The sequence below is a fragment of the Grammomys surdaster genome, unplaced genomic scaffold (genome assembly GCF_004785775.1).
Source record: "Grammomys surdaster isolate TR1022 unplaced genomic scaffold, NIH_TR_1.0 263, whole genome shotgun sequence".
Lineage (NCBI taxonomy): Eukaryota > Metazoa > Chordata > Mammalia > Rodentia > Muridae > Grammomys > Grammomys surdaster.
In genome coordinates, this window is record NW_021604704.1 from 60,079 (window position 1) to 69,950 (window position 9,872).

The window sequence follows — 9,872 nt, forward strand, 5'->3', positions numbered from 1 at the left end:
AAAACATATCCGATTTCCATTTTCTGACTTATATGAAATTATTCAGCTTTGTATTAGTTTCAAGCTCCAGGAGATGTGTAGTGTAAATAAAAAAGGCTAATTCAAAGTTGTGTTGCATTTATCTAACACAGAGCTTTAATTATGGAGAAGAAGGGATGATCCTTGATGCATTTCTTACTTTCCAAGCTTCTATGTGCTTTTCATTTTACAGACACCTCACCAAGTCTTTCTGGGGTCTGAGCACTGGTGGGGAAGCTACACTGGTGCAAACAGAAGGAGTTCAAGGACTGCTTACTGATTTTATGGTCCTATCACTTGCTTTTTAATTCTGATTTTGCAGAACTGACACTTGCTTAGGTCATATGCTTATGCTTGTTGGAGATGGGGGACAGTCTTTTACCTACCAATTCCTATGGAATGACTGTATACAAGCCCAACTTCTCAGTGATCTAAATTCATCACTGGGATTGAGGGCCCGGTTATCTTCATTGGTGTCTTCTTCAAGTAGGCCTAACCATTTCCATTTGCTTAAATTAACAGAGAAGCAGAACAATACTCAAAATTGACATTAAAATATTACGTTTATATTTGATTGCAACTTCAAGAATAAAAAGGATTTTTCTAAGAAAGTAGAAGCTTATACCAGTAGGTGGTTGTACTGTTTTCTCTGTTGAGAACACTTCTGACCTGTTCTGATGGTGACCTAGATAATAAGTCTAAGGTTGAATTCTGAAGTTGTGTTATTAGACATTCATAACACTCTAGGTTTTGATAAATGCCAAGGAAACACTAAGATGAATGTTTCGTATTAGGCTTCTTTGAGAAAGTACCATAGACTAGTTGGCTTAAATAATGGACATTTATTTTTCATAGGCTAGCTACCTGAGGATGCCAGTACAATTGGGTTTTGGAGAGGGCTGTCTTCTAGTGACAAACTTCTGGCTTCTTATTTTATCCTCACACAACAGAAAGCAGTCATAAGAGCCCTCTGGAATTTCTGTTATGAGACTGTTACACCTGGTAATGAAACCTCTCCCTTCATGATTTCATCATTTCCAGAAAGCCCACTTTTTAATACCATCACACTGAGAGTTAAGATTTTAACATGAATTTTGAAAAAACACACTCAGTCCATTAATGATGAAAAGTACAATTATGACATCAGTTTGATTTTCATGGTTTCAGTTTTGCAGCATGTAACCATAGAAAGTGGAAAATTCCAGAAATAAAGACTCATAAGTCTTCATTTGTGTGTCTTTCTGAAGGAATGTGGTGAAATATTACACCACCCTCCTCCATCTCATTTTGTTCATGAATATAGCCTTTGTTCTGTGTATCCATGCTATGCACACTACCCACCATCAATAGCTTAGAAGCCATCTTTTTTGTTTTATCAATTTTGGTATTGGAGTTTTTGGGTTCTCATAAACACTTTTTTTCTTTTTTTTTGACTTCTCAAATAAATGCAAAATTTATTTTTGGGCAACTATTCTCCAATCAGACATATAAACAAATACTTCTACAGCAGGTTTTTCAAGATCTAATTCATCCAAGTTTACTGGGTTATGTAACATCACCCCATGAAGCATGGGCTGCTGGTACTCCCCAGGAAGTTACTCTGTAGTTACTTGGGGTATACACAATGGGAGGAATACTGAACAAGCCAGCTGGACCAAGGCATCCCATCCCATCAGGTGCTGACTTTCCCCCATCTAAAAATGGCCACCACTCATGGTCTGTGCCATGTCTGTACAACTCTAAGGTAGTATAGGCCAGCTTGCCAACCTCTATTCTAGTGAGCACGAATGACATTAGTCCAGAAGCAGATAGTACTTGTTTCCAACTAGTTGGTCTTTCTGTGCTTTTGGTAAGCTCATCCACTGGAGGTGATGGAGGTTAGGGGTCCACTTCTTGTCTCTCCCTTCACTGCAACTGAGATTCTTGCTTTCACACATTCCAGTCTTGTAGAGTCCCCACTGTAGCAGTTAACTGAAGAGGCTTAGCTTTCTAGCGATGCTCACTCAACAGGCTCTAGCTTCTCAGACACTACAGGACTACAGGAGTCAGCAGTCACCGTAAAGAGGAATTCTTAAGTGAATTTAAATGCACTTTATTTTTTAGACAACCCACATGACATGTTTTTCTCTTAAAAAACAATGCCTCCACTCCAAATAAATCACGGTCAAAATAAAAGCTCAAGATGACATCAGTCCCATTTATCCTAAGTCCTGGTGTTGTCTGGATGGTAAGCAGCAGCCAATTACGGTGACGGGGGATAGATCCAATTTGTTAACATTTTTCCATCTCTAAGCCATCCTTAAAGAAAATCATGAATGGAGTCACACCATCTTCACGGTAGTCCAGGAGAGCAACCATACCATCTGGATTCATGTTCTCACCAATAAAAAACTGGTAGTTATTGAAATTAGCAAGGATGTGCTTAATTTGCTCTGCAGCTCCAGTCATAAAAGGCTTTACTCTTTCTGGTTTCTGTTCTTCAAGTTTGCCCTTGAGTGATTTCATGTAGTCTTTAATGTACTTTTTGTAGGCCTCTTTTGTGAAGCTGGTTTCTTGTAAGTGATGGTTCATGACAATGTCAACACCGGTGACTACTGTGCTTTCAGTGCCTTCGCCCTCCGGACATTCAGCGGAAGCATTTCCACCAATGAGCGAGTCATCGATGGCACCCTCTGTTCTACTGACCATCTTGCCCTCCACCTCCAGGCACAGCCCGTCCGCGATCTCCCGGATCTTGTAGATGTCGGAGAACAGCTCGTCATGGCTGATGAGGTCCCGGTAGATGATCATGGTGACGGCTGAGGACAGCGGCGCTAGCCTGACAGCACAGAGAGAGCGCGGTGCAGCCAGAGCAGCGCTGGGGGGAGGGGGGAGCGGGTGGAAAAGCCACTTTTTTTTTTCTTAACTTAATACCATCTCTGTAGTGATGCTGTCAATTTAGATGTACCAAACAGAAGCTGAACAGTACTTCTTTTTAGTGAAAGCCAAAAGTTGTTGCCTCACTAAGGAAAAAAAAAAAACAACAAAATCTGATACTGAGATTGCTAAGGGAAGAATTAATCTGTTAATCTTCTGTCCTTGAAATTGTAAAGGAAACAAAAGGAAATCTGTGCTAAATGTAGTCACACCTCAATCTGCAGATATTATGGCCACAATATGTAGAAGTGCTTAGTTAAGATGCAAACGATGTCTAATTATAAGGTTTAGTACCACCCATAGTTTCAGGTATCCATGTGGATCTTGTAAGGTATTTTCTGCCAAGAAGGAAGAAGTACTACATCTTATGGCAAACTAATTATTTTAGTGGAAAGTGACAGAAATGTCCTACCTACTACTGGGCATGACTTAAAGAAAGAAGACTGGATTTTTTGCTTTTCAATGTTTTATGAAGATACATTAAAAGCATATAAAACAGGTGGGTCTATACATATATATCCTTTATCACAAAACAGTCACTAAAATTGTATTTGGTAGCTTAGCTCTCCAAAACATAATAAAACCTTCTTCTTTAGCTAATGTTTCAGCTTCTTCCAGTTCAAAAAAAAAATCAACACACTAAAACTAGTGTGCATCATTCACATATCTATTGGAGGCTGTCTGGCACATGTAGGTATATTTAGACTTAAAGAATTTGTGTCTGCTTTTCGGTATGAAGGGGTCAGCTCAGGAACTTTGGAACACTTGTCCCTCCAGTAGAGAGAGGCTAATCAACATTCATCAGACCACAGGGGGTGGGGACCGACCTGCAGGTAGGGGAGGCCCAGAACACATGGACACATTCCACAGGATGGACGTTGGCCACCCACAGACAAGGAAAGTTCCTGCCATCTCATTTGCTAAAGACCAATCAGTTTAAAGGTCACACTGTTCTGCCAATCATATTGTGCCTAGTCACTGTTTCTCTAGTCTACCCCTTAAACTGTATAAAAACTGACCAAATGGGCTACCAGAGATAGCACGACCCCAATACGTCAGATCACTAAAATTCCTTTTGCTTTTTGCATCGTTTCTCATCTCTGCATAGTTCACTCAGGGGGTCTCCAGTAAGCTAAGGCTTGCCAGAGTCTTATAGGTGGACACATAATTTTGTATGTATAGTTAAGTTAATCTGCCTCTCAAGTTACACACCAAAAATTCACTCCTAGCTCCAAAATTTACCACCACTTAATATTATCAGCCATTTATATATTTTAAAATTTCCCATAATTATGTCTTCTCTGTGTGGAATATTGTATGGTAAAATGATATAAATATTTGAATTATAGTTTCCTAATTACAAGAGAAGTTAAGCTTACAGCTTAGTTTATATGCTACCCATTTGACTATCTTCCTCTTTGGGTTGCTTAGTGAACCTTTTAACCATTAGTTTACTTAGTTTCTTATCACTTTCTAATTGATATTTTGTTGAGATTACCAATTATTTTCAGTTATACATGTTATATTCTCCCAACCTGTTTCTTCATTTTAGTCTTTAGTATTATTTATTATTTACTATGCTTATTTATTATTATTGTGAGGGAGGGGTGTGTGTATGTATCTATGATATGTGTAAATGTGTGTGCTTTTGTGCCCCAATGAATTATGTAAATCAGAGGATAATTTTTTAGGAATAAGCTCTCCCCTTTCACTTTGGAATCTAGAGATTGAACAGCAACCACCTTTTCGCTGTATTATTAGTACATTTTCTATTGCTATGAAGAGGTACCATGACCAAGGCAATCTAGAAAACAGTTAATTGGGCTTATGGTTTCAAAGGGTCCATGAAGGCAAAGCAAAGGGATGATGGTAAGAACATCCGAGAGCTTACATCTTGAGCCACAGAGAACATGCTAGAAATGATGTGAGTCTTTTGAAACAATCAAAGCCCACAAACCCCTTCCTTAGTTACACACCACCTCCAATAAGGCCACACATCTTAATCCTTTCCAAACAGTTTTACCAACAGTGGACCAAATGTTCAAACATTTGAGCCTATGGAACCCATTCTCTCCGAAAGTAGCACAACATCTAAGCAATCAGTCTTGCCTTGCTTCATCATCTTCTTTTTTCTGTCTTTCCATTAAACTCTTTTTAAAGCCTCTCTCTCTCTCTCTCTCTCTCTCTCTCTCTCTCTCTGTGTGTGTGTGTGTGTGTCTTGATTTGTATGCACATATGTGTAGAAATTAGAGGACAATCATGTCTATCATGCTCAGGAATGCTGTCCACCTCCTTTGATACAAGATCTGTCATTGTCATGGAGATCACCACTTAAACTAGACTAGTTGGCTAGCAAACTCCAAGGATCTTCCTGTCTCTACTTCCTGAACCCTAGGATTACAAGTATACTACCACCATGGTTTAAAGTTTTGTTTAATTGAGGATTTCAAACATATGCCAATGTGGAAAAAAACTCACAACAGCCACTGTATGTCATCACCCAAGTTTAAGAATTATGACAAACCTTGGTTGATTTATACCCAACCTATTCTCCATCCTTTTTCTTATTGATTGATTCTTGAAGCATTTTGAAGTAATATCCATATATTATGCAAGCATGTACATTTAAAATATTAAAACCTTTTAAAAATGCTATGTGAATTGATTAGACACTTTTACGTTACCTTCACACTGAAGTTTAAAAATTTTTGATATGGAAAATACCAAAATATTTTAAAGCTTTGGTTTTTCACATTTAGGTCTTTAATAAGCTAAAATTAGTTTTTATATGAAATGAGATTTGATTAAAACGTTGAAAAATTTTTTATTTCTTGTATATTTATCTAGCAACATTTAATAAATAGTTTTTTTCTTTTTCTATACATATTTGCAAAGCTACTTTTGTTTTTTATTTTATTTTACTTTTTTTGAGACTGGATTTTAGTACATAGCTCTGGCTGTCCTAGAACTCACTATGTACACAAGGGTGGCCTTGAACTTGCAGTCATCTGCCAGGCTCTGATTCCTGAGTGCTGGGATTAAACATGTGTGCCACGCTACAATGCCACTTTGATAAAATTCCAAAAATTTTAAAATATGTGAGCCAGTTTTGAAGTTACCTATTTATTCCTACATTATTTGAATATATATTCATTCAAGATTAAAATGTCTGTGTGTGAGAATAGTTTATGTCACGTATGTGCAGAGGACAGAAGATGACACCAGATCAGCCGGAGCAACCCTATGTAGATGCTAGAACGTGAACTTAGGTTCTCTGGAAGATCAGGAAGTAAGGCTGAGCCATCTCTCTCTCTTTTTTCTTTTTACTAAAAAAAAATTTAATCACTACAACTTTATTATAGCCTTTAAATAAATGTTGATTGTTTTCTTTCATAACGTGTTGGCTGTTCTTGGTTCTCTACCTTCCTTATGAATTTAAATATGATAATGTCAAGTTCCCTAAAAGGTTCTTGTGAAATTACATGGAATTTATAGATCAATTTCAGAAGGCTTTATAGCTTTATGATCTTGTGAATTCCCACCTACAAATACGGCATATATTCACACTTACTTGTCATTTTTATATCTTTAATAAAATGTATAATTTTCTTTATGAATGTGCTATACTTTTTTGCTAGATTTATTACAATAACCCTCAGCTTCTATTCTTATTTTAAATGTGATCATTTTTTAAGTTGAATTTTATCATTTTTCATTGTTCTTATAGAGAAAGACAATTGGTTCTATTCGATTTTTACATCCAACAATTTGGCTGAAAAATCTCTTTGTTTCTAATAGTTTGCCAATTACATAAAGGTAATCACATCATCTGTAAATGATAAAACAGACTGGTTTCGTATCTATTCTGGTTATCTTTCTTTTCTTAATTCACTGGCAAGAGCCAGTGATACATAATAGTGGCCATGGGATCCTCTTCTTGTTCTTCAGTTTAAAAGGAGTATCTGTAATGTTCTTTTATAACAAGGTTTAAGCAGAGAAGAAAGACCACTAGAACAGAGAAATTTGTTACAGGGATTGAACTTATAGGTGCTGGGTAAGCTCCTGTGAGGGTTCAGGCTGGAAAGTAAAGTCCATAGGACAGGCAATGTGAAGGATGGATGAATGGAAAGGGGAGGAATGTCAAGACCAACTGGAACCTACAAAGATAGTCTGAAATGTCTGTTAGTATTGTTACCTCTGTTCTTGATGGCCAGAGATCTTTGTAATAGATCTCAGTATACACAGCTTTGTACAAGCATAAGAAACACCTACAAGGTAAAGAACCAGCTGAGGTGCTTGCTCCAGACTAAGAGAATGTAGAGTAAGGAGTGAAAAATTGCCGTTATAATACAAATTTTGACCACATACCATGTTGTAAAAATGAGAATTGCAATAGTTTTTCTGCATTCTAATGCAAACAAGTTTGTATACACTAGCCATATAGACTTGTTTTCTTTCTCTTTGAGTCTGAAGTGACAGGTATATGACTTTTACTATTGATGTCATAGCCTCCCTGTTCTTGTTCAACAGTTTCCCTCATTGTTAATAGCCAATCAGTATGTCTGAGGGAGAAGAGTTCAAGTAGAGTAAAATAAATAATGATTTTATTAGTGATCAACTTTTGGATATCTCATTTATTTTTCATTGTATTTAATGAAAAATTACAATGATACTACATATTTGACTCCTTTGGGGTATTTTATACAGAATAGCATCTTCCTACAGGAGCTTTATCAGCCAGTGTTCAATTGGAGAAACAGAACCACCAGGACCATATATGAATGTGTTTAAGTATTTGTCTTTAGGCAATTGTAGTAGATAGTAAGAATATCTCTGTGATGTGGTCACCCTCACGTCTGGGGCAGAACACTCAAGTCTAAAGGGGCAAGAAATTGGTTAAAAAAAAAAGATGGAGGTAAAGTAGGACAGAACATGGACAAGTTAGAGACCACAAGAGTCAGCTAGAGTTTGTGCAGATGGACTGATATACGTGTTAGCTCTGGTTGTCTTTAATCTTGCTGGAGCTGTCATAACAACTGACTCAGACCAACAAGTTGAACTAGAAGTAGTTACAACACATCTAAATTACAAAGCAGCTGGTATTTCCTTGTCATATTTCCAATCTCACAGAGAAATCTTTTTTATAGCCTACCCTAAACTGAACATGTGAGAAAGGAAAGGTAGTCAGCTACCTATAACTATGGGTTCCATATCCAGGCAACTGATAACTCAACAAGCCATAGATCAAAATATGGTTAAGATGGCAATGCCTGTACCTGTAAAGAGGTTTTGTTTGTTGTTATTCCCTAAACAAGACAGTTTAGCAACTGATTGTGTATCATTTACATTGTGTTAGGTATCTGTCTTAGTTTCTCTTCTGTTGCTGTGATAAAACACGCTGGCTGACAAAGGCAACTTGGAGGATAAAGGGTCTATTTTGGCTTATAGTTACAGAGTAGAGTCTGTTAGGCAGGTGTGAGAGAGACATGGCAACAGGCAGAGAAGGCATGATTGCAACAGTAGGCAGCTGACTGGTCACATTTCATCTCCACCCAGGAAATAGAAAAAGTGAAGTGGGGCCAGATTATCAGACTTCACAGCCTACCCCCAGTGACTTCCCACTGCAAAACTCCACCACCTCAAGATTCCATAGTCTTCATATGCAGCACCTCCAGCTGAAGACCACATATTCAAATGCATTGGCCTAAGCAAAGCATTTCACATTCAAATCACAGCAATATTGTGAGTAATCTACAGATGATTTAGATTATTTCAAATATGTAAGAGCATATTCATTAGCTAGATGCAAATAGTATGCCATTAATAAGGGAATCCAGCACCATCAGATCCTAGTACATGTGAAGGCACTTGGAGCCAATACCCATAGACTCTGAAGGACAGCTGTACTGGGAGAAATATACAGCTCTGGCAACTTGATTAAGTAACAGACCCATAGAACATGTTTTTCTTGACTTATATTGTTTTTGTTTTCAGTTTATTAGAGTACAATTTACAATACAATGTATGTATTTTAAGTATACAATTTGATGGCCTTTAACAATTTTGTCCTCTCAAATTCAGGTAAAGTTTGTTCCATTTTCTGTCAGTATATATTACGTTTGACTGTTATGAATTTTATACAAGTGAAACTATACAGACTATGTTCTTTTGTGTCTTGGTCTTTGACTCATTTTATATTTTATTATATTTTTAACATTTATTTATTTACTTGATGTATGTTTTATATGTGTGTGAGAGGTGACAGGGCATGTGTATGAAGGTCAGAGGACAATTCTGGGAGCCAGTTCTCTCCTTCTACCTCATCATGCTTGGTAGCAAGCGTCCTTACTTACCAGCCCCCAGCTCAATCATTTTTAGACACACTTATGCTTCTATTGTATCATTTGTATAGTGCTGAACCCATATTGGTAGCAAACACTATTTTCCTTGAAACCAACTTTCTGGCCCCCATGTGCTGCTTTTCAAAATATATACTCTGCTGTTAGATTGAAGTCTCTATAAATGTCAATTATGTGAAGTTGGTTAGTGGTACTTAAGTTTTCTATAGCATTACTGATTTTCTGTCTACTTAATATGTTAATCTTTGATGGAGGAATACTGAGATTATTTTTTTTCAAAATCTCTGAAATCTTTAGTTACTGTGAATGTTCCTATTTTTCTTTCATTTTTTCTTATGTTTCACTTCATGTATTTTGAAAGTGCTAGTTGTTGCATGTGTATTTAGAATTTCTCTTCTTAAATTGACCCTTTTGCATATGTAATATCTCTTTTCATCTGTAATAGCGTTTGGGGTTGCTTTGTTTTCAGCAGAGTTCTGTTTGTATACACTGTCTCTGATTTCAGAAAATGTCATTATTTGATTTTCATTAAATGATGGTTAGCTGGTGTAACAGTTTGTGCTGCTATGACTGAATGCT

General features: G+C 37.0%; 1 pseudogene; it reads right to left on the reverse strand.

Moving 5' to 3' along the window:
• Window positions 1–2,094: 2,094 nt before the first annotated feature.
• On the reverse strand, window positions 2,095–2,857 carry LOC114628074 (annotated as a pseudogene).
• Between the last annotated feature and the right edge of the window lie 7,015 nt (window positions 2,858–9,872).